Consider the following 25060-nt stretch of genomic DNA (forward strand, 5'->3'; position numbering starts at 1 on the left):
AGATATGTAGGGTATATCTGTATTCCAGACTTGTGTAGTGTTTCTGAGTGACACCCCCAGACATATTGGCATCAGCGCTGCCCAGCCTGTTTGATGGCCCATCCGGGGTCATCAGCTGTACAATGAACCCATTGAAAGGATCAAGGGGAGACACCTCTTGAGTCAGCAAGACATGCAGGGATATGCCTGTGTACTGAGACCTCCAAGGCTTTTCCATGCCATGTGCTGTGAAGCTTGTGTTTGGGACACAGGAAGTAGAAGCCACTTGGCAAAAGGAATATAAAGGGCAGCTGCATCATCTCCATTTTGTCTTCAGTCCCTCTTCCTACCTCTGGAGCAACTTCTCTCTCTACAAACTGAACCTTGGAACAAAGGACTGAATGCTGTGGGGGGAGGGATAGCTCAGTGGTTTGAGCATTGACCTGCTAAACCCAGTATTGTGAGTTCAATCCTTGAGGGGGCCACTTAGGGATCTGGGGCAAAAAATCATTACTAGAGAGCCTTTCAAGCCAGAAACTCACCCATACTGCTAAGAACCAGATATATAGATTTCTGAATGTATCTGACTGTTTTCCCATTTTAACAACTTCCTTTTTCTTTCCTTCTTTTATAATAAACCTTTAGTTGAGATGCTTTCTTGCTTATAAACCTTTAGTTTAGATGCTAAGGATTGGCTGGCATCATAGTATTCTGGGTAAGATCCAAACCTATACAGACCTGGTAATGTGGCTGACTCTGGGGTCAGAAGAACACTTCGTTTATGTGATCAGAGTTTTTAAATAACTTCTCACTGTACGGACCTAGGTGCTGATTGGGAGTCAGAGAACTGGAATGCAGTAAAGGGGGCCGTGTGATGTCTTTTTTCAGTTTCTCGATAACCAGTGTGGGGGATCAGAAGCACACTTGGTGACTGATCAGTGAATTTAACTTCCGTGTTAACCACCAGTTTTGGGAGCATCTGCTCTCCCTTTTTCAGTCTGCCCTGATCTTGGCATTTTCAGTGTGGACTGCCCCAGGCACACTGGGTCACAGTAAGCACTGAAGTTATATTAATAGTGTTTTTTATGACACAGTCATATGAAATCAGCTGAACTCCTTTGTTTTCTTTCATCTGAGCAGGGTTTCCAGTTTCCAAACCTCATATAATCTCCCATCTGGAACAAGGGGATGAGCCATGGGTCCCAGACCTCCAGGGTTCAGAGGAAAGAGAGATCCTGAGAGTTCCCTGCACAGGTGAGGAAAGATTAAACCAACTCAGAATCTGTAAGTGCCTGAAGGAAACATCTGGGATGCCCTACAAAGCCCTTGGAAGGTTTCTCAGTTCATTATTGTCCCTAGCAGGGGTCGTATCCTCAGGGTAAATATAGCTCATGGCTTCCTGTAGACACTAGCAGACACCAGGCAGTAGCTTCCTCCCTTTCCCCTGTGAGTTTGGATGGGATGTGAGGGCGAATTGATCCCCTCCTCTCTCCTGTTTAGGGAAGAGTTTGGGGAGTTCAGTTCCCGATTTTTATTTGACGTCTCTCCAGCACTTGTTTTGGTTTGGCCTTCCCCTTTCCATCCCTGTTTGAGGTTTCTGTCTCTATCACAGCAGGTGACGCAATGGTATGTGAGAAAGAGGAGCAGAATTCTCAGCAGGAAACTGTTGAGCAAGTGGATAAACACAGAGAATTATCGCAAAGATCGAAAAGGAATGTGTCCTGGAGTCATGAGCAGGGAAAATCCTGTGAGATTCAGCACAGACCAGAAAGAGAGCAAGGAAACCAGCCAGAGGAGAAAATGGGTAAATTTATTTCCTGTCGGGGAACTCAGAAAAGCGTCAAGGAAACCACAACACAGCAGGAAGTCCTCATGGGAAAGAGGAAAAATACATGCACTGAGTGTGGAAAAACCTTCACTTGCAGCTCAGCCCTTTCTGTTCATCAGAGAATCCACACAGGGGAGAGGCCCTATGAATGCAGTGAGTGTGGGAAAACCTTCACTTACAGATCAGCCCTTTCTCAACATCAGAGAATCCACACAGGGGAGAGGCCCTATGAATGCTGTGAGTGTGGGAAAACCTTCAATTACAGATCAGCCCTTTCTCAACATCGGAGAATCCACACAGGGGAGAGGCCCTTTTATTGCAGTGAGTGTGGAAAAACCTTCCCTTGCAGCTCATCCTTTTCTGTTCATCAGAGAATCCACACAGGGGAGAGGCCCTTTGATTGCAGTGAGTGTGGGAAAAGCTTTATTACCAGCTCAGACCTTTCTAAACATCAGAGAATCCACACAGGGAAGAGGCCCTATGAATGTCATGAGTGTGGGAAAAGCTTCTCTAGCAGCTCAGCCCTTTCTCAACATCAGAGAATCCACACAGGGGAGAGGCCCTATGAATGCCGTGAGTGTGGGAAAAGCTTCAATAGCAGCTCAGGCCTTTCGAAACGTCAGAGAATCCACACAGGGAGAGGCCCTTTATTGCAGTGAGTGTGGAAAAACCTTCACTTTCAGCTCAGCCCTTTCTATTCATCAGAGAATCCACACAGGGGAGAGGCCCTATGAATGCAGTGAGTGTGGGAAAAGCTTCACTAGGAGCTCAGCCCTTTGTCAACATCAGAGAATCCACACAGGGGAGAGGCCCTATGAATGCCGTGAGTGTGGGAAAACCTTCAGTCGGAGTTCAGGCCTTTCTAAACATCAGAGAATCCACACAGGAGAGAGGCTCTTTGATTGCAGTGAGTGTGGGAAAACCTTCACTTGCAGCTCAGCCATTTCTGTTCATCAGAGAATCCACACAGGGGAGAGGCTCTTTGATTGCAGTGAGTGTGGGAAAACCTTCACTTACAGATCAGTCCTTTCTCAACATCAGAGAATCCACACAGGGGAGAGGCCCTATGAATGCCATGAGTGTGGGAAAAGCTTCATTAGCAGCTCAGCCTTTTCTGTTCATCAGATAATCCACACAGGGAAGAGGCCCTATGAATGTCATGAGTGTGGGAAAAGCTTCTCTAGCAGCTCAGGCCTTTCTAAACATCACAAAATCCACACCGGTGAGAGACCTTATAAATGCAGTGAGTGTGGGAAAACCTTCAATCACAGCTCACACCTTCTTACCCATCTCAGAATCCACACAGGTATGCGACCCAATGGAAGCAGTGAGTGTGGGAAAACCTTGTCTTGCCACTGAGACCATGTGAGCCATCAGAGAATCTGCAAGGGGGATCAACACCATAAAAACCTCTAGGGCTATCAATACTTTAATACTTTCCTGATTCCCACATTTACAAGCTGTTTGAAGCACCGATATCCCTCAGCTTGTCCAGATGAGTGAGTGGCCTATTTTTGCATTTTGCAGTTTGACCTCTTTGAGGTGGACTCATTTATCCTTTCTATCAACTCCATTCTCCCATAAGTAATTCTAGTGTGCCCTTCCTATCAGGAACCAGGGAGCATCACATTTATACCATTCCTCCTATTGCAAAGTTATTGTTAGAGTCACCAGTGTTACAGATTGTATCATTGCCAGTTGTTCTCATGTTGTACTGAAGAGCAGTTATCATGGGAACTTTTCATATTACATTTAAATGAAGAGCAGGGGCAGGAAAAAATTGTCATTTCAGCCTCTGTGATACTGGAAGGAGATTTAAAAAGCGACAGAGTCCTGTGGCACCTTATAGACTAAAATACATACTGGAGCATAAGCAATATACAAAAACCTGTAGGAGAACACTTCAACCTCCCTGGACACACAATAGCAGATTTAAAAGTGCCATCCTGCAGCAAAAATACTTCAGGGCCAGACTTCAAAGAGAAACTGCTGAGCTACAGTTCATCTGCAAATTTGACACCATCAGCTCAGGACTAAACAAAGACTGTCCCTGGCTAGCCAACTACAAAAGCAGTTTCTCCTCCCTTTGTGTTCACACCTCAACTGCTAGAAGAGGGGCCCATCCTCCCTGATTTAACTAACCTTGTTATCTCTAGACTGATTCTTGCCTGCATATTTACACCCGCCTCTGGAAATTTCCACTACATGCATCTGACGATGTGGGGATTCACCCACGAAAGCTCATGCACCCATATGTCTGTTAGTCTACAAGGTGCCACAGGACTCTTTGTCACATTTTGCAGATCCAGACTAAGGCCTGCTCTACACTTGTGGGGGGGGGGAACTTCTTACCTCTCCAGACGCCGCGGGATCAAAGTCCGCGGCTCCTCCATCGACTCCGGTGGTGGAGTTCCGGAGTCGACGGGAGCGCGTTCGGAGTTTGAACTATCGCATCTAGATTAGACGCGATAGTTCGAACTCCGAGAAGTCGAACGCTACCCGTCGACCCGGCTGGTAAGTATAGATGTACCCTAACAGAGCTACTCCTCTGATACTTGGAAGGAGATGGGGTGACTCAGAGATTCCCTCCTTCCCCATCATGGCAGAACTGTTACCTTTTGTCTGAGCCAGGCAAAGTTTATCGTCATCACATTCTACCCCTCCACTTCTCAAAGTGTCATGTGATGAAGAGTTCTCAGTTGTCTGTGCTTGGAGATGATGCTTTGACTTATTTAATCCTATGCCAGAGTTGCTATGACTGGTGAGAAAAGTATCAAAGACCAGGAAGGGGAATTCAAATGGATCCTAATCGCAGTGTGATCATTTCGAGTTTAAATCCCAGGTTCCATCTATTGGTAAAGCCAATTCTGGCAAGGTGGCTGTTTTTTCCCCCATTATGGGGATGCTAGGATACTAAACATGTTGTAAATAACATAACTGACTATTGAGACAGTTACTCACTGAAATATGTTTGAATGGTTCAGAGGAGAATGTGATGGGAGAATCTCTTGTCCTGATTCTAAATAATTAGATGTAACCTGCTCTGGAATTTCAATTTACACGTTCATTGTCATGTATTTTATCTCTCTGTGATCTGGGTTTCTATCTTTCTTGATGGCTGTGTGGTCACACAATTAGATATTATTAGTTCAGCTCAGATTTATTGGAGAGTTTAAGACAAATGACCATTTGCTAAAGTCATCATTTCTCACTTCAGCTTTGCTTTTTCCCCATCCTTCCATGATGATATGGAGAAAGTTCAAGTTCAGTTCTGTCAATAGAAGAGAACTCTCCAATTTACTGGCCATGCTAACAAAGACACAGCAGTGATCTAAAATCTCCACTTGGAAATTGTGAACAACAGCAGATCCCCAACTAACTGAAGGAAGTGCATATGATCACAGTGTAGTTCAATTGTTTAAATCAATATTGTCTCAGATGGCTATGTTGGCAGGAGAAGCTCTCCTGCTGATGTAGCACTATTTACATAGGGGATTAGAGCTGTGTAACTATGTTGCTCAGCTATATCGATTTTTCACACCCCTGAGCAATAATTATACCGATAAATGTCTTTAGTGTAGCCCAGACAGTTTTCTCCTGTGTTTTCTGCATTTGTATCACTTCTCCCCTACTTCCTACTACTTTGAAAGATTTAAAGTGTGAAAAGAGAGGTATTTTTCCTCATGATGCAAAGATTCCCGCATAGGAGACCCCTTCCACCAACACGCCTGGCAGAGGAACCAGAGATATATGAACTCACAGAAGTGTTGGGACAAACCACAACTTGAGCCAAGGTTCAGTTGTTGGCAATGGGGATTAAAAGAAAACTAAATATGTGACCAGAATTTGTGATCTTTGAATATATTAGTGTTACTAGTGAAAATGAAATCATAGGTGATGTTATTGGTTAGAGTAAGAGACTAGTTATTTGATAATCTGAATTATTTTGGAAAACTGAAAGTTGTCTTGTGGTTTTTTCTTTTTTTAGTTGTACAGGAAATGATGGTTAATCTTCAAAAGTTAATTTGATTTAATTTACCCCCTGTAGTGTAAACCTGGTAGAAAACCTCACTCCAAAGGTTGGGATGGGAGAATAGGTGTTAGAAAGAGTGTATAAGAGAATATTGGGTCTGTATAGGTTTTATTTTTTTTGTATTTCAGATAGAGCATACTTTGCTTAGCTTCAAAGTCAATTTCTATTAAAAGGAAAACTTCTCGAGGAGACAAGTTGTGTAAGTTTTTACCCACTTACACTGTAAGCGTCACTGACTTCCCCACTTCTCTAATTTGCAAAGGAAAGGCCTGACATTTGTCATAGGATGTGTCCAGCAGGTAGGAAAGCTGCAGTTGTCAACCATCAATGCCAAGGAAAAGGCTGAAGTCCACTGCCTTTCATATCTAAAAGCCATCTAGAGGCTGGTCTACACTGAAAAGCTGTGTTGACATGGCCACATCTCTCAGGGGTGTGAAAGATCCACTCCACTGAGAGAAGTAGTTAATGTGAGCAAAGCCCCAGTGTAGACAGTGTTACGTTGTCAGAAGAATATTTCCAGTGTTTGAAGGGTAGACACAGCCTTAGACAGATTGATCCCCTCTGGGAAGCGAGTCATGACATCAATTCCAATTTTGACCCATCTCCCTATATGTGAGAAATCTGCTAGTATGGAGGGCTGAGCCAGCTGTCCGATCACCTGGTTCAACTGAGGGAAAAGCTCTTAGTACCCATCAGTCCAAAGACTGAGAGAAATTTTGAGTTCCAACCGTTGTCATTTTAGTATCTGAATGTTCCTTTCTCTATTTTTGGTGTTGGCCTTTCTGTTCTATCAGAGTGTGACTGTGTAGCTCAGTGCATGTGTGATAAATGCTCTTTGGTTCCAATTGGCAGAGAGGTCAAAGTAATTCACAAGAAACTCCTGCCTCAGACCTGACAGACTCATCACACCTAATGCACTGATTTTTATGATATTTATCCAGGAAGCATAGCAGTGAGCTCTCTACTGAAAGCTTGTAAATTATTGTTACTCCTGATCATTGCAAGAGGTGTGTATGAGTCCTATTGAAGGAGTCATGTTAGTATATGGAAAATTATGCCCATATGGTATTGTCATGAAAGTGAGTCACCCCAATCAAAGGTCTTGTTGGGAATGGCCCATTCAAGTGGGAGGGAATTGTCACCCGTCCCTTGCTAGCCAGTTATGTGGTGTGTTGTTGCATTGTCAACCTTTGCACCAGCCCAGAAAAGCCAATGGAAAACTATCAAAGACAAATTATAGACATCAAAACCCTGTGGAAGTGTAAACGACAATATGACAATGAGGAAATGGTCCTTTCTGTGAATATACACAAAAAACTGATTCATTTTATAACACGGTGGAGAGAAACACTCTGGTTCCATTCACCAAGGAAATCACTAATGACCAATGGTGCTTCAAGAAAGGCAGGGCCCTGGCTCCTAGGGACTAGCAGTCACTGCAATAGACTGTCACCTCAGACTTCAATCTACTTAGGTAGGAAAGGTAACTATTAAAAAGTGTAGGTTGCATTTTGTGATTTTGTTTTGTTGGTAACAGTTGGTTTCTATCATTCACATTTGTTTGTTTAAATCTCTGTCCCTTGTTAAAGAAATTTCCCTTTGTTCAATAACTGTGCTTAAGTGCTGTGTGTGATCCAGTAGCAGTGGGCTACAGTAAAACTGGTAACCTGGGATGTACCATTGCTTCGGGCAGAGAGGATCTGGGATTTTTCTGAGCCCTGGTCTACTCTAGGGGAGGGAATCAATCTAAGTTACGCAACTTCAGCTAAATGAATATCGTAGCTGAAGTCGATGTACTTATGTCATAAACAGTTAGTTAAGGGTTAAGGTTTTTGTCTACCTGTAAAGGGTTAACAAGCAGTACCTGTGGACACCTGACCAGAGGACCAATGAGGGACAAGATAATTTCAAATCCCTGTGGAGGGAAGTTTTTTTTCCTGTTCTTTGTTTTAGAGAGTCTCTCTTGGGAATTAAGAGAGTCCAGACATCTTAATCAAGTCCTCCCAGGTTTCTGCAATAAATTCTTCTATTCAAGCTAGTGAGTATTAGCAAGGAACTAGTATTCTTATACTTTTATTTCTGTATTTGCAATTCTGTGTTTTGCTATATAATTTCTTTAATTCTGTACTGATTGCTTTTACTGAGGAAAGAAAGGAGGGGGAATTCTCTCCAGAGATTGATAAGTTTAGACCCTGTATATTGTTCCATCTTGGTTACAGAGACAGTGACTTTCTTTTATTTTTTAATAAATCTTTTCTGTAAAGGACTTGGTTAATCTTTCTTTGGGTGGATTCTCAGAGAAAGGGGAGGGGGAGGCATCCCTCTGTAGTTAGATCCCGGTATCTCTCCTAGGAAAAGGGAGGGGGGAGGAAGCAGGGGGGAATGGTTTATTTCTCCCAGGTGTAAGAACTCCATGGATTTGGGGCTCTTGGGATCCCCAAGGATTTGGGGGAAGGACTGTGTCCCAATCCACGTACCTGATTGGGTGGTGGCAGCTTTTACCAGATCTAAACTAGGATTTTTAGTTTAGAGGGAAAACAGTGCAGGTCCCCATTTTGGAACCCAACAGCTCTAAGTGGGGGTGAGACCTATGACAACTTAGGTCGGCTTACCATGGTGTCTTCATCGCGGTTGACTGCTGCAGCTCCCCAGTAGACTCTGCCTGCGCCTCTCACCAAGCTGGAGTACAGTGGTCGACAGAAGAGTACTCGAGGATTGATTTATTGCATCTACACTGGACCCGATAGATCGATCCTCCTGCTGTATCGATCGCTGCCCGCCAATTCAGCAGATAGTATAGACATACCCTGAGTATCTGATGATTGGAGCTGGACCCAGAGGGGACACATTGAAGGAACTCAGGGTTAAGGTGCCTTTATTGTCAACTGTCAAGGTTGCTGTAGCTCAGAGGAGGGTGCTTGACTGGTTAGGGTTGGGCTGGTGAGTTTGGTCACTAACATCCAGCTGCCAAATGCAAAAGTCCCTCTTCCTCGTGGCAGGTAGCCACAAGGACACTCATGGCCCTCAGCACCCTGAGAAGGGTCACAATGTGCATCTATGATAATCCACACAGGGAAAGCTCCCTATAGCATAAAACTCTGCCCTATGAAATCATGGAACATGTGCTCTTTGCTCTGTGAAAGCACATAAAGAATCCAAGCGCTGGAGGGGAGGGTTTGGGTCCAGAGTGACCTAGACAAATTGGAGGATTGGGCCAAAAGAAATCTGATGAGGTTCAACAAAGACAAGTGCAGATTCCTACTCTCTAAGGGCTTGACTACACTTACAAATTTGCAGCGCTGCAGCAGGGTGTGAAAACACACCCTCTCCAGCGCTGCAAATTGCGGCGCTGCAAAGTCCGTTATTCCCCACAGGGAGGTGGAGTACGGACAGCGCTGGGAGAGCTTTCTCCCAGTGCTGGCGCTTTGACTACACTTAGCGTTTCAAAGCGCTGCCGTGGCAGCGCTTTGATGTGTAAGTGTAGCCAAAGCCTAGGATGGAAGAGTCCTATGCACCGCTACAGGCTGGGGACAGACTGGCTAAGTGGCAGTTCTGCAGAAAAGGAGCTGGGGATTACAGTGGACAAGAAGCTGGATATGAGTCAATAATGTGCCCTTGTTGCCAGGAAGGTTAACAGCATATTGGGCAGCATTAGTGGGAATGTTGCTAGCATATCAAAGGAAGTGATTAGTCCCTTCTATTTGGCACTGTTGTGGCCACATCTGGAGTACTGCATCCAGTTCCCCCCCCCCCCCCCGCATCCCCCACTACAGAAAGGATGTGGACAAATTGGAGAGTGTTCAGCGGAGGACAACAAAAAATTATTAGGAGACCTGTGCATATGATTTATGAAGAGAGGCTGAGGGAACTGGAGTTATTTAGTCTGCAGAAGAGAAGAGTGAGGGGGGGATTTGATGGCAGCCTTCAACTACCTGAAAGGGGGTTCCAAAGAGGATGGAGCTCGGCTGTTCTCAGTGGTGGCAGATGACAGAACAAGGAGCAATGGTCTCAAGTTGCAGTGGGGGAGGTCTAGGTTGGATATTAGGAAAAACTTTTTCACTAGGAGGGTGGTGAAGCACTGGAATGGGTTCCCTAGGGAAGTGGTGGAATCTCCATCCTTAGAGGTTTGTAAGACCTGGGTTGACAGAGCCCTGACTGGGATGATTTAGTTGGGGATTGGTCCTGCTTTGAGTAGGGGGTTGGACTAGATACCTCCTGAGGTTTCTTTCAACCCTGATATTCTATAATTCTAAGTAGCTGCAAGTGTCTCTTTGTGTTCACATCTGTAAAGACGCTAGGAATGGGCGACGGGATGGATCACTTCATGATTACGTGTTCTGTTAATTCCCTCTAAAGCATCTGGCTTTGACCACTCTTGGGAGCTAGGACACTTGACAGGATGGACCGTTGGTCTGACTCAGTACGGTTGTTCTTATGTTTTATGCACAGAAATGAGGCTCTTACAAAGCAGACATTGGGGGAGGGGCTCTAAATTTAAATCAGCATTAGAGAAAAATATGTTCAAACACAGTGAGACTCGATGTATGGAAGAAATAACACGTGATCCCCATCTCCTTCCCCAAAGCCTTAGGTGGGGATTAGCTGCCAACAGCTGCGGCTGCTGCTCTGAGGGGAGCGGTATGAGTTGTCTGCCTGTGCGTGCAGCCCACCAGCTGATTCTCCTGGGGCAGACGGTGAGTGGGTGGGCAGGAATGGTGCATCAGCTGGAGTATGAAATATGAACAGGGATCTAAAGACTCTACACTGGCCTCCAGTGGGGGTTGAGGATGCTGAGGCAGTGGAATTTCAGCATCAGAGTCATCACGATTCAAAGCCGCTTGGGGGTGGAGAGGAGGGGGATGACTCCACTGGATTTTTAGTGCATCCCCCTAGCTGCTCGCCCATGACAGCCTGGCTTTGTCATTGCTCTGTGGTTCTCCTGTTGCTCATTCCCAGCTTCTGGAAAGCAATGGCTGGGGACACCATCCCTGCCCATCCTGGCTGATAGCCATCGAGGAACCTATCCTCTGTGCACTTCTCTAGTTCTTTTTTGAACTCTGTTCTAGTCTTGGCTTTCACAACATCTTCTGCTAAAGAGTTCCACAGGTTAACTGTGCGTTGTGCAAAGAAATACTTCGTTTCAAACCTGTAGCCTATTCATTTCATTTGGTGACTCCTCCTAGCTCTTGTGTTATGAGAAGGAGTAAATAACACTCCCTTCCTTGGTCCTTTGAAAGATATGTGAGCCCCCACCTCCCTGCCCCACCTCTCATGTCCAGGGAACAACAGGGATATAACAACACGGCAAACAACAAGGTTCAAAGTCAATGCACCTAGGAGAAGTATCTGCTGTTTCATTCCTTACATTCCTGTCCCATTGCATGGCCATTTCCTTTCCCTCCTTTCTGTTAAAAGCTTTTGTGTTTTGCACAGAAACATTATTTCCACAGGAGACACCCAGGAGTGGGGGCTGCATTCCTGTGCCAAACAGTCACTAGAAGGAGGCAGACAAAGGCCTTTAAGATGAGGTGTCCATCACTGTCAAAATATCATCTCCCTCCTTCAGCTCACTGGCAGCCTGAATTTCTTCCTTATCCTAGTATCAGAGGGGTAGCCGTGTTAGTCTGGATCTGTAAAAGCAACAAAGAATCCTGTGGCACCTTATAGACTAACAGATGTTCTGCAGCATGAGCTTTCGTGGGTGAATACCCACTTCTTCAGATGCAAGTCTTGCATCTGAAGAAGTGGGTATTCACCCACGAAAGCTCATGCTGCAGAACGTCTGTTAGTCTATAAGGTGCCACAGGATTCTTTGTTGCTTTCCTTATCCTACCAGAGTCTTGTCTGGACTCAGCACTATCCAGCCCCTCTGTATGTAGTGGGCAAAACCCACAAACCTTGTCTTTAAAACAAGCCGTCCCCTTCCTTCTTAGGGAAGAGTTTTCTATGATTGAAGTTGAGCCTCAGTTCCCCTCTCCTAGAGGCAGGTTGGGTGTGGGGCCAGCTCCCAATGAGATCTGTTTTCATCTTTGCCCCCTAACTCTGCTCCCAGCTGTCAGGCGGCTTCCAGCCCATCCACCCTGCTTACTAGCTCCATGGTCATGTGTAACCCCCTTTGCCAGCACACGTAGCCTGCAAGAAAGCTGCTCCTGCTAGCTGTGTTGGTGGTATAGGGGGGAGCATAGCTGCCTTCCAAACAGTTGACCTGGCTTTAATTCCCAGCCAGTGCAATAATGACTTTTCTCTTTTGTTGGTTCCTTGTCTGGAAGTGGTTTAATTTCAGTCACGTTCTGTTACAATCACATTATCAATAGAATGAGACAATAAATGTGTCAAAGCCCAGCAGGTCACACAGGAGGGAGGACTACAAGGGGCTGGAATGTGTCATCTGAGAAGACAGAACACTTGGAAACCTGCATCTCCCATCCCCTGGCTTCTGTGTGATGATACCAGCTGCGTGAGCTGTTTGTACTATGTTCCTGCATGATGGGGAAATAAAGTTTTGAGTCAGTTTTTGCTCCTACAGATTCCTTTGCTGTTACAATTATATTGATATGAACAAAAGGGAAGCAAAAAAACAACAAAAACCCACCCAACTTGCAATACAGTTAGGGAAAGAGAAGATCAGGGGTAAGCCAAACATTTCAAAATAAAAATTAATACTAAAATGGGAGCCGGGAGAGAGAGATCAGGTATGTGGAGATCCCTTTGATATTTGAAACCTACAACTACCCAGCTTTCTGAACACCTGTGAGGAGCAAGATGGAGTTGGGACATCTTCAGTCATTGATTGTCTCTCTGTGTTCTCTGTCTCTTTCTTCTCCCGCCATGATTCTTCTCCAGTGTCTCTGCCTTTCTCCTCTTGCTCCCTCTCCCCCTGCCCTTTCCCAGGAACTCACAGTCTACAGCATTCAGGAAAAGCCAGAGTTTCATAGATTCATAGACTCTAGGACGGGAAGGGACCTCGAGAGGTCATCGAGTCCAGTCCCCTGCCCTCATGGCAGGACCAAATACTGTCTAGACCATCCCTGATAGATATTTAAATATTTTACTGGCTGCAGCCACAAAGCGAGAAAAATTACACTTCTGGTTCAGAGGCAGTGCACACACATAAGAATCAATGGGCTTTTAATTCCTTAGGTTCTGCCACCATATGCTGCTTCCATTTCATTTCAATCTTTCCCCAAGATTTCTCATTGTGCACAGCAACATTACACCCTTGGGAGAGAGTGGACCAGAGCCTGCATTAATTTAACCTACAAAAAACAAACAAATAGAAATGTAGATCAGAAATGTACTCTCCAGGTTCCTCCAGCCCAGGGGTCAGCAACCTTTCAGAAGTGGTGTGCCAAGTCTTCATTTATTCACTCTAATTTAAGGTTTCGGGTGCCGGTAATACATTTTAATGTTTTTTAGAAGGTCTCTCTCTACAAGTCTATATATTATATAACTAAACTAGTGTATTATAAAATAAACAAGGTTTTCAAAATGTTTAAGAAGCTTCATTTAAAATTAAATTAAAATGTTGATCTTCTGCCGCTGGCCTGCTCAGCCTGCTGCTGGTCTGGACGAGGAGGGTTCATTCAGAAAGTCATCGTGTTTGGATGTAAAGGTGGGAAATGATGGGGAAATTGGCCCCTCTTTCAAGTTTAAATGTTGTAACTTCTACATCTAGACGGGGGTGGCCAACCTGAGCCAACGTAACTGCCAAACATGCACCTTTGTATGCAACTGCTGAGTCAGTTGTGAACCTTGCTACCATTATCATTATCCCTTTGAAATGATGGTGATGGACACTTGGCTCTGTATCCCAGAGTGCCCTGGATGTCTACAGGCTGCATTAGCCAATCAAAACATTCGGCATTTGCAGATGGGCACGTCTGTATTGTGCCTGAGTCTTGTACAGCTATGAAAGGCTGGGAGATGCCGATATTTTCCCGTCTTTTTAACCAGCACTAATACCCAGCCAGGCCAGGGCTGGGCAGAGAGAGAGAGAGCAGCAGGTTTCCCCTATTGTGGCTGTCTTGCTTTTTCTTGACTAGCTTCACCTCTGCACCAAGTGGCACTTTTCCTGTGTGAGCCTGGCTAGCTCAGTTGGCAGAGCATCTGACTTTTAATCTGATGGTCCAGGGTTCAAGTCCCTGGTCAGGTGATAAACTTCTCACTATGATTGTAAAAATCTGACTTTCTGGAGTCTTCTTTGGTGTTACTCTTTCTCTTCAGGATTTTGCCTTTCCTAAGAAGGGCCTTTGTGTGGGAGGGGGATTGAAGGAGCAACTCCTTGACATCCTCTGTCCTTGCAGGCTGGAGGAATAAAATCCTCTGGGCATAGAGCATGTTCCTCTCCTGCACACACAAACACAGAGAATATCCCTAAGGAATTAGAATCACCTGCTGCCTTTCCCTGTCCTGCTGGATCCCCAAATGAGGATGCTCTTCAGCCCAAACCCATGTCCCCTCTTTTCCCAGTGCCCCTCAGACCCAACCCTCAGTCCCTCCTATGCTCACTGCTCCTCACTCCCAAGCAGAGCCTGCTCCTCTTCACCCTTCTTCTCTGTCCCAACCCACAGCCCCCTCCTATTCCCAGTGCCCCTCAATCCCAACCCACAGCCCCCTCCTATTCCCAGTGCCCCTCAATCCCAACCCACAGGCCAATTCTCCTCACGCTGCTCCTCAATCCCAACCCACGGCTCCCTCCTTCCCTCCAGCAGCAGGTGCTTCAGACCCCCTCAGGAAGATTTTCTTGCAAGGTTTCGTGTATGAGTCTGCATGTGGATTTTACAGTATGTTGGAAATAGGTTGGGTTGTTTGCCGAAATGATCACTGGTGGCTGGTGTTGGATTCCCAATCTCCTTGTTATTGGGGCAGGAGAAACAAAGGGTTGTTATCCTTGATGTGTGAATCAAGGACTCAACCCTGGGTGCAAACTAAATGAGCTGCCTACAGATTCTGGAAGCCACAATGAGCATTTGGTGCAAGAGCTCAGACCTGTCCCTGTCCCAGAGGGAGGGGGTCATCCACAAGGGGCTTGGACCACTGACCTATCAGCTCTTAACTCCCAAACTTTCAGTAACTCTATTATCAGTGCCAGTGAGTGTAATTTAAACCATAAGAAAAACCACACTGGGCTAGACGAAAGGTCCATCTAGCTCTGTATTTTGTCTTCTGGCAGTAGCCAATACCAGGTGCTCTAAAAGTTAATCAACAAGGCACCACTGGGAGCTGAACCCAGCATCTCCTGTTTACAAAACAGGTACTTTAACCACCTAAACCATGGTGCCTGCCTGTGACTAAGATGCAGTGTCTGCTCACACCTGACTCCCTGCATCTCCACCTGGGCCTGACAAGCTTTGCTTGTGTTTGGATTCTGCAAAGCAGAGGAGCAGGTGACATTTTCCTTGCAAGCTGTGTGTCCGTGTGTGTGAATCTTTGGCCAGGTCTCCACTACAAAGTTATTTCAGCAGAATTATATTGCTCAGGTGTGTGAAAAACACACAACGCTCCTTCGGTCAGCAGCTTGTGGCTGGTGCACACACTGCAATGCCACGTCTGGCGACAAAACTGCCCTGTTTTGGTGACAAAATAAAACCACTTTGATGAGAAGCCTAGAGCTTTTTCCAGCAAACTTGAAGTGGCAAAGTGTCACTATTGTGTCATACAGGAGGCCTGTGATATGCAGGGGGTCAGATTAGATGCTCTAATGGTCTCTTCTGGCCATAAAGTCGACTAATTTCTGAAAAACTGAGTGTAGCAGTGGGAGCAGCGTCTGATGTTTTCCTGTTTAGCCGTCTTGCTTCCTAGAACGAACACTCCTTGAGTGGGGTGATCCACAGGGAGTAGCTCAAACCTCCAAAGTGCTTGGGCAGGGGAAGGTCGTTAGCACAGCAAGGGAGGGGTGTGGCCTTTTGCAGGACCTCAGACTATTGGTCAAAGGTGGTGGGGAGGTGGTGACCTCACAGAGAGATGCTGACATCAGCCAGGCAGGACAGGGGCGAGGGGCCAGGGAAACCTCAGAGACCCCTGTGGCTTTGCTTCAGCAAGTCTCCTTCTCGAGGTCTCTCTTTGAGGACTGAGAGAGTATTTGGGTTCACGGACGTGAGCGCCAGTAGGAACCTCTTTCGAGTTTTCTCCTTCCCTTTTAGTGATTTTACTAGAAAACAGCCGTCCCTGTTTAGAAGGTAAGAGCCTCCTCGAGGTCTGAAACCTCTCTTTGAGGTTCCTCCTGGCACTGTCTGTGAGGTAACCACCTTCCACCACCTTTGACCAATAGTCTGAGGTCCTGCAAAAGGCCTTTATGATGTCACTGCCACACCCCTCCCTTGCTGTGCTAATGGGAAGGGGTAGGAAGTGGCCAAATGGGAGTGAGGGCGGAGCATAGGTGGGGCCTCGGAGGGAGGAGAATGAGGGAAGGGGGTGGAGTGGGGGGACAGCACCACGGTCTGCGCAGGGGCCGCCCACAGGATTCAGGGGGCCTGGGGCAAAACAATTTCAGGGGCCCCTTCCATAAAAAAAAGTTGCAATACTATCGAATCCTGTATTCTCCTGGGGGCCCTGCAGGGCCTGGGGCAAATTGCCCCACCTGCCCCCCTCTGGGCGGCCCTGCCCTCAGCCTCTCCTCGTAAGTCCCCTGCCCCCTAATCATGTTTGTTGCCCTCCCCTAGACTCTCTCCAATTTGTTTCTGTAGTGGGGGGTGGGGGGCGAAAACTGGACGCAATGCTCCAGATGTGGCCTCACCAGTGCTGACTAGAGGGGAATAATCACTTCCCTCCATCTGCTGGCAACGCTCCTACTAATCCAGCCCAATATGACCAGTTACCCATGTTAGCCAAAAGGGCTCGTTTCCCCCTGGAGCTTACCTAATTACACCAAGGAGGCACGGAGACAGGAAGATGAGTACCACACCCTTTATTGATCGGTCAGCTGAGCGGGTGCTCCTCTCGGCTAGTGCCAGAGAAAGAGACACACCCCACAAGCCCGAACGGGCCTTTTTATAATCAGTAACAAACAACTTAGCCTATGTTTGTCTACGTCATTTGGTTGACCTGTAGAACCTGTACATGCATCTATTAGGGGATAATTGGATACGCAGGATACATATATCATTTTGTGGGGGCTACAAGATACATCTGTTGAGGATACATTTGTCATTCTGAAGGGGACACAAGATACATCCGTTGACCCTTTGTACTAGATACTTTGGATGCATACATGTGAACGCAGCTGCATACACTTGGGGAGCCAAACAAGCTGATAAGCAAAATAGCTGACATAGGTAAATATATGGCCTTCAGTCTAATGAGTTCTGTAAGCTTTCCAACACAGTTTGGACAAGCATAACATAACTTTGGTTTACTCAGGCCTAATACGGAAAGGCTTCATTAGCACTATGATTTTCCAACACCCATATTGAATGCAGACACAGCAATATTTGATAAATTGGTTCCTGTCCATTCAGGAGGTTATTTCCCACCTATTCATAAATAATGAAGCTGCTCTAAGCGGAGGGGAGAGAGCTGTCCCGTCTGTGCAGTTAACCCATCTCCCCGAGAGGTGGTAGCTATGTCAGTGGGGGAAGCTATGTTGGTGGGTGTGCAAACTGTGGTGTCTACATGTGTATATAAAGTTTAATCAAACCCCATTTTTTAAACCCCTGTGGTCTGGGAATAGAAAAGGAGCTCTCTGAGGCAGAGCCCGTCCTTCAAAATCCTTAAGATCACGGACTTGCCTATACAAATGTCATGGGGGTATAGCTCAGTGGTAGAATGTTTGACTACAGATCAAATGGTCCTTGGTTCAAATCCAAGTGCCCCCTTACAAACCTCTTCCTTCAGTAAAAATAATTCCATTTCCAGTGTGTTCAGGAGCTTCCCTAAATAGGGATCCCTGAAACAAATGGACCCACTCAATGTTTTCCTGTGCAAATGCGTAAAAACCTAGCAAACATGTCCCCCAGCTGAAATCAGTTCCAATCCTCTAAGTGTCTAGGTTTGTTTTCATCAACTAAACAAAGGCCCATGGAGACACATTTGCAGATCCTTGGCCTGCATGGGCTACAATGTGCAGAAGAACAAGAACCACATCCACTTGGGAGGCATGGACTAGTCTGTATTACATTTGGTAAGTAAGTTGTCATTAGGACTGAAAAGTACAGTAGAACTAGAAGAAAGAATAGGCTAATCATCAATAGGAAAATTCTTCTGATGTGGAGGGGTCTTTTTTTTTTTTTTTTTGCAGTGAGAATCCTGGGTCCAAGCAGTCAGTTTGTGGCACTTCACAGCGGTGTCGGTAGTCAGCAGGACTGGGAAAGGGCCTTTCCAGCATGGAGCCAAGGCAGTCTTTCGCTGATGGATCTTTATGTAGACCCAGGCTCCTGGTTCCAACGAGTGGCAAGGTTGCACAGGATCCTTTGGTAGTGCTTCCATCACCTGTGTATAAAAAGACTTAACACATTTCATTAGTGCCTGACAATATTTAAGCATTATGTTATCCAGCAAATGAATGTCCATCTGAGCTGGGGTTAGCGGGGGTGCAGTTGGTAGTCAGCATTGGGTGTCCTGTCAAATTTCATGAGGGCTGAGTCCAGTCGTTCGATTGGGAATGGCTCTCATACACCTCAGTGCCAAAAGAAGGGCATCCGGCCACCTTAAGTTCGTTTCAGCACAAATCTGGGCCAGTTTATTCTTTAAAATCCCGGTCTGGCGTTCCACTGTCCCAGCAGATTCTGGGTGGTGAGGGCAGTGAGTTGCACATAACTCCTGTACAATCTGTCCAGTAAAAATGAATTCCACGATCACTGTTGATAGTCACAGGGATGCCAAAACGTGGCACAAAATCTTTAAGCAAAATGTCACAACAGTCCTGACACCTGCTTTCCTGCAGGGAAAAGCTTTAACCCAATTGGTAAATACATCAACTAAAACAAATACATATCCATAACCACAACATGTAGACATCGAAATAAAATCAATCTGAACATTTACAAAGGTCCCCAAGGAGGAGAGTGGGCCGCTGCACACCAATCTCGTGTAACTGTAGCAACCATTTCCCCCTTCCTTGGTAGGCAGCCAAGCGGTGTCCTTGACTGGGGCCAGCGCATGTTAGCCATTCTCTACTTGGCTTTTTTTTTTTCCTCATTTAACCTACAAAGGAAACTTTTACTCTTCAATTATACACCTTTTTCATACCATGAACACATAAACAGTACTGTTATACAGTACAGAAGTATTATCATTCAATGTATGCCACATATACCCTTTCACTAAAATAACCTTATTACAGAACTTTGGAAGAACAAGCCAGGACAAGTACACCCACTTTGAGAAGTTCACTTAATATAACTTCTAGTCCAATAGCTATCCACCATTCCCAGCCCTCTGGCTAAAAGTCTGAGGTAGCCAGAAGGATCCCTTGTACAATATGGGGAGTGGGTTAACTTTTCATGTCCTTGCTTCCAAAGACTGTCAGTATGCAAATTTTAACAACAATTCTCAAGTAAAAGATTTGGCCAATGTAGTTTCCTTCTCTTACTTAAGAAAATGTATTAGACTTTAGTACATCACATTTTTCTGATATAACTAAACACTTTGTACTCTAAGTTGAACAAAACAAGTATCTGCATTGCAATGCAACATTTTCGCTTGATGTCAAATCAGACCATCTCATGAAAATATTAAACACAACAATTTTTTTGGCAAAACACCACAAAACAGAACATAGAATACACAACATAATTGTGACTGCCAGTAAATCATAGTATGTTGAATGCTGTGTAGCTGGCATTAATGTTCTTTGATTATCTGAAAGACAAAAACAGAGGTCCACCCCTTCGGGGCAGTTAAATACTTAAAATATACAAATACTCTTGTTGATTCTAGGCAAAACAGAGGAATTACCCCATATTTTCTCGTATGTGCTTCTTAGACAGCCCTGGTTCAGCGGCCTCTACCTTATCAGTTAGTTAATTTGCATTAACACAGATGCTCTCCGGCTTGCTTTTATTTTTATTTTTTTTAACTCCTGCTTTTAAACACTGAAAGAAAACATCACCACTTATAGTGCCTGTAGGGCCTAATACAATGTCATTACATAGCACTGTATACATTCTTCAACTGATTTAACAAAATTGTTCATAGCCAAATGAGTGCAATCTAATAATTTCTTTGCCTGAATTCATTCACAAACATGTCAAAGACACCAAAAAACTGTTCTCTTCAGCTTTTTCACAAAGTTCAAGTGCTGTTCCCCCCAGCAAACACAGAGTCAATTTTTCATTTTCCCTTAAAAATCAATTGCTTTTTCCTTCCAACAGCCACTTTACCAATGCAAATCACCATTCCAAATATCCTTCTGAGTATTTGAAATCCTCATGCTTATATTCACTTACTCCTTCTTTCCACTACACCCTCAAAAGTTTCCAACCTGTTTTCCAAACACTCTGTCTGTTGCCCTCCCGCTTGGGCCCGATCCTTTTTTCCTCACTGAATCGTCCCATCCATGGACACTAGCTTGTTCCACAACCAGTTCTTAGCTAGGAGGGTGGGCTACGCAACTAGCCCCCACCCTTCTGGTCTTGTCCCCAAAACATTTCTACTCACAAGACTACCTGAGTCCTTCCTAGTAAGGCTTGCCACCTGGGCAAAAATACATGGCCATTCACTTAACACATAATCCAAACCCCTTTGGGGGTCTACCCAGAGACCCACCCATTTGTCTGCTGACACTTAAACAGAAAAGAAAATTACACAAAAAGCAAAGAAAATTATAGTCTAAGCCAAATTTTTCTACTTCTATTATATTGTCCGCTACGGGGGGGCGGGACTGTAAAATTTCAGGACAACCCCAGAGCTTCATCGCACACATGGCTTCCACCCTGAGGAATTACGAACGAGAAGTTCAGTTCCGCTCACACACCTAACGCCCAAATGAACAGAGCAGAAAAACATCAGTAACCGGTTAAACAAAACAGAGCCAAAGCTAAATAGTGCACCAAAACCAAATAGTGTTTCCTTATTCTATTAAAGCTCACCTATAATCATGCTATTCTTAACACAAAACACCAATAGTACCAAACAAAACAAACATAAACTAACAAGGGTAAAACAGATAGATGGTGTAAATTCTGCAATTGCTCACCAAACTGTGACAAATTCCTATTACTAATTTATCCCTCATGTCAGGTGACCAAACTGACAGAGCATATAATCAAATTTTAAAGCTTCATTAAAATAATAAAACAACAATGGAAAGTGTTGGGAATGCTCCCACATCACTCGGGAAAAATATGAATGCCCCAAGCCTTAAGCCACTTTAATACTTACACATATCCAGACTGGCATGTCTGTGTATAATGTTCAGAGAAGGGAAATAGGTGGACGGGAGATTATCCTGTATACAGCTTGTCCAGCATTTCCAACATGCTTCCACTCTTGGGATGGCTGTTCTTTTACACCCTGGAATCTCCTGCGGCGTCTCTTTCAGAGATTCCAGTTCAGGTCAGCTGCCTGTTCGGCTTCAGGGTTGCAAAAACTGTTGGATCTCACTGAACCGTTAAGCTTTGCAAATGCAATCTCAGTTTTGTAACTTATACTGCTTTTTGTTTGCCTCTCTTTATTTTCCACAACCAGCTGGGGCTGAAGCAGTTTTACTTAGCACTTAGCATAGTCCACACTAATTCATGACCTTGAAGACAAAACAACTTCTCCCTTATCTCAGGGCTAAGCCGAATTTCAAATTAACCCGTTCCTAGACAAATTGCTCACACTGTAACAGAGGTTTTTCTTTGTGATTAAAGCTCCACTGAGATATATGATCTTATCTAGATTGAAGGTACCTTCTAATGGGCATTGTTTAAATGAATTTTCACGCGTATACAAATTCCAATCATTTAAATACCTGCAGGTTTTAGGACCATAATGTACGTACATGTAATATGCTGGGGTACCCTTAGGGGGTAAGGTGGAATATTTAGACAGTCCCTTACCCATTTTCCACTCACACAGGAGAGACTCACAAGGAAAGGGGAGGGAAGATGGGTTCACACACTCCTAGACCCAGGCAGCTTCCTCGCCGGACTATGCCAGGCTGAGTCAGCCCACCGTGGGTCGGATCTCCTAAAGATCCACTAGTTACTGGGCTAGCCCGGTAACAGCCACTCACACTGGTGTACACACACACACCAAGGCCTCTTTTTCTTCCTTTTTCTTTTTCTTTCTTTTTTTTTAACCCTTTTTCAACCTTTTTATCTTTTTTTTTTTTTTTTTTTTTTTAAACCATGATGCATCTTTACCTGGTCCGGACCAATACCATGAGGCGGTATGACAACCCCTCTTGAGGCGGTAAAAACCCCTCAGCACCGGTGCATTCTAATGCATTTACCTATGCATTACCTTATGCATTACCTTATGCATTTCCTTGGCCAACTCAGCAGTTCCCAGTACTGCTATAAACTAACCTTATTGGGGCCTCTCCCCAATAGCACTTTGCATCTGATCCTGCTGCACAGTCAATAAGTTCAGATGGCGTGAGCCCAACAGAGAGACAGACGTCCTCAGGGAAAATCCTCCTCCGATACCCCAATAGAGATTTCAAAAGGTCTCATACCTCTCATGTGGCGCCATGGGGTTCGAAGGGGAATGATCCGTAGTAGTTGTCTGTGGGTCCGTGGGCGTTGCCATCCCGGACGAGCCCCCAAATTGTCGAAGAAAAACTCAGTTCTCACTTTTTGTTTGGATGCAGCAAAATCAAATACTTTATTATTTCTCCAGTAATTACCATGGAGGGAGAGAGTGCCATAGGACACAGGGTCCTGGACAGGTCTCTCAACTCTCAAACAATCACAGCAAGCCTTTATACCTTTTACAGACAATTTCTAGCAATAATACAGACAGTAAAAAACAACAAATACATATTGTTTATACATAAGCTTTCCTCCTATCTCACTAGAAAAACAAGACTGCAAGACTGCACATTGCAAGGTCGTAATAACTTTCACACAATTCACTCTGTCTTACATTATCTTGCTTCCTCACGTCACCAGGGTCACAGTTAACCTAACTCATGCTAACTAACATTCATTAAGATCTCTTCAAAACCTTGTTAATTATTTACTGGCTTCCACAAGCCTTATTGACGTCCAGATCACATTTCTCTGGCACAATCTACCTTTTGTAACACCATGTTTTATTTATTTATAGTGCTGAAGGCTGGGAGGAACTGTTAGCAATGGGCTGAGAATGGCCATGTGGAGGTGGGGGAAGAGATGGGAGGCGGGGGGGAGGCGGCATTGGAGGTGTACCGGGGATTGTGTTTTGTAGGAGTCCATGTCTCTGCTCCCTGTGGCCGTGGCGCCTTCCGTACTAAGGCAGCACGTCAGCAGAGCAGACGCACACACCATAGCTCCGGCTGGAACACGCAGCGTTCACTGCCAGACGGGCTGGGCAACTTTTCAGGGACCCAGCTTGATATGCCTGGCTGGGGTGGGTTCAGTTGGGCAGCGGTCTGGGGCTCTGATAGTTTGCGATGTTCCTTTTTGCATAGTCAGTTCTTTCCATTTAATGTTTTACCCCCACCGATGCCTGATGCCGCTCTCTTCTTAACTTTCTTTGGTTATTTCACTTCCAGGTTACCGCCAGTCATAGAATCATAGAATATCAGGGTTGGAAGGGACCTCAGGAGGTATCTAGTCCAGCCCCCTGCAACTAGTCAGATACTAACCCAGACACCAACTCACAAGCATTCAATAAAGTCTAAACACATTCTTACAATTCTAATACCTCTTTTAACAATACTAACATAGGTGAGTCAGACTGATTCCAGGTATGTGTTTGTCCATGTTCAGTTAAGACATGGGGGCTTTTGCAAGAGCTAACACCTCATCTGCCAGTGTCAGAGGCAGGATGGGCAGGGATGGTGTGTCTCGCCTCTTTGCCAGAAGCTGGGAATGGGTGGCAGGGGATGGATCACTTGATGATTTTTCTGTTCTTTCCCTCTGAAGCACCTGGCATTGGCCACTGAGCTAGATGGACCAGTGCTCTGATGCAGTCGGCCATTCTTATGTTCACAGTCTGTATGAGGAATATCTATTCATTTGGACTCGCTGGGAGGCACAGAAAGAAACAAGATGTGCTGTGGCAAGAAGGCCCAGTCTCAGAGCCCCCAGGGTCACACTTGCCAAAAGCTAAAACTAGGCCCAGCCCATGAAAGAAGCACTCCCAGGAGAGACTGTATAAAGGCTGGAGCATCAACAACTTTGTAAACCGAGACAGCTGCCTTGGGGACAATGACAGGGAGAATCCCCCAAAGTGACTCCTTTGATTCTGCTCTTCTCTGGCCTTTGATTCATAGAATCATAGAACTGGAAGGGACCTCGAGAGGTCACCAGTCCAGTCCCCTGCCCTCAAGGCAGGACTAAGTATTATCTAGACCATGCCTGAGAGGTGTTTGTCCAGCCTGCTCTTAAAAATCCCCAATGATGGAGATTCCACAACCTCCCTATGCAATTTATTCCAGTGTTTAACCACTCTGACAGTTGGAAAGTTTTTTCCCTAATCTCCATCCTAAACCGCCCTTGCTGCAATTTAAAGCCATTGCTTCTAATTCTGCCCTCAGAGGTTAAGAAGAACAATTTTTTTCCCCGCATCTTTGTAACAATCCTTTATGTACTTGAAAACTATTACCATGTCCCCTCTCAGTCTTCTCTTCTCCAGACTAAACAAACCCAATGTTTTCAATCTTCCCTCATAGGTCATGTTTTCTAGACTTTTCATAATTTTTCTTGCTCTTCTCTGGACTTTCTCCAATTTGTCCACATCTTTCCTGAAATGTGGCACCCACAACTGGACACAGTACTCCAGTTGTGGCCTAATCAGTGTGAAATAGAGCAGAAGAATTATTTCTCATGTCTCACAGTGCTTCTGCTAATACATCCCAGAATGATGTTTTCTTTTTTTGCAACAGTGTTACACTCTTAACTCATATTTACTTTGTGATCCACTATGACCCCCAGATCCCTTTCCGCAGCACTCCTTCCTACGCAGTCATTTCCCATTTTGTATGTGTGCAACTGATTGTTCCTTCGTAAGCGGTGTACTTTGCAGGTGTCCTTATTGAATTTCATCCTACTTACTTCAGACCATTGCTCCAGTTTGTCCAGATCATTTTGAATTTTACTCCTATCCTCTCAACCACTTGCTACCCCTCCCAGCTTGGTATTGTCCACAAA

General features: G+C 45.1%; 2 non-coding genes and 1 pseudogene across 2 annotated transcripts; all 3 read left to right on the plus strand.

Annotated features, from left to right (window-relative positions):
• Positions 1-1923: 1923 nt before the first annotated feature.
• On the plus strand, positions 1924-3118 carry LOC120375751 (annotated as a pseudogene).
• Positions 3119-13919: 10801 nt separating this feature from the next.
• TRNAK-UUU lies at positions 13920-13992 on the plus strand. Its single transcript has one exon. It is a non-coding gene; the product is annotated as a tRNA-Lys (tRNA).
• A 3589-nt stretch (positions 13993-17581) lies between these two features.
• Positions 17582-17653, plus strand: TRNAC-ACA. Its single transcript has one exon. It is a non-coding gene; the product is annotated as a tRNA-Cys (tRNA).
• The last annotated feature ends 7407 nt before the right edge of the window (positions 17654-25060 follow it).

This window comes from Mauremys reevesii, linkage group 12 (genome assembly GCF_016161935.1).
Source record: "Mauremys reevesii isolate NIE-2019 linkage group 12, ASM1616193v1, whole genome shotgun sequence".
Taxonomy (NCBI): Eukaryota; Metazoa; Chordata; order Testudines; family Geoemydidae; genus Mauremys; species Mauremys reevesii.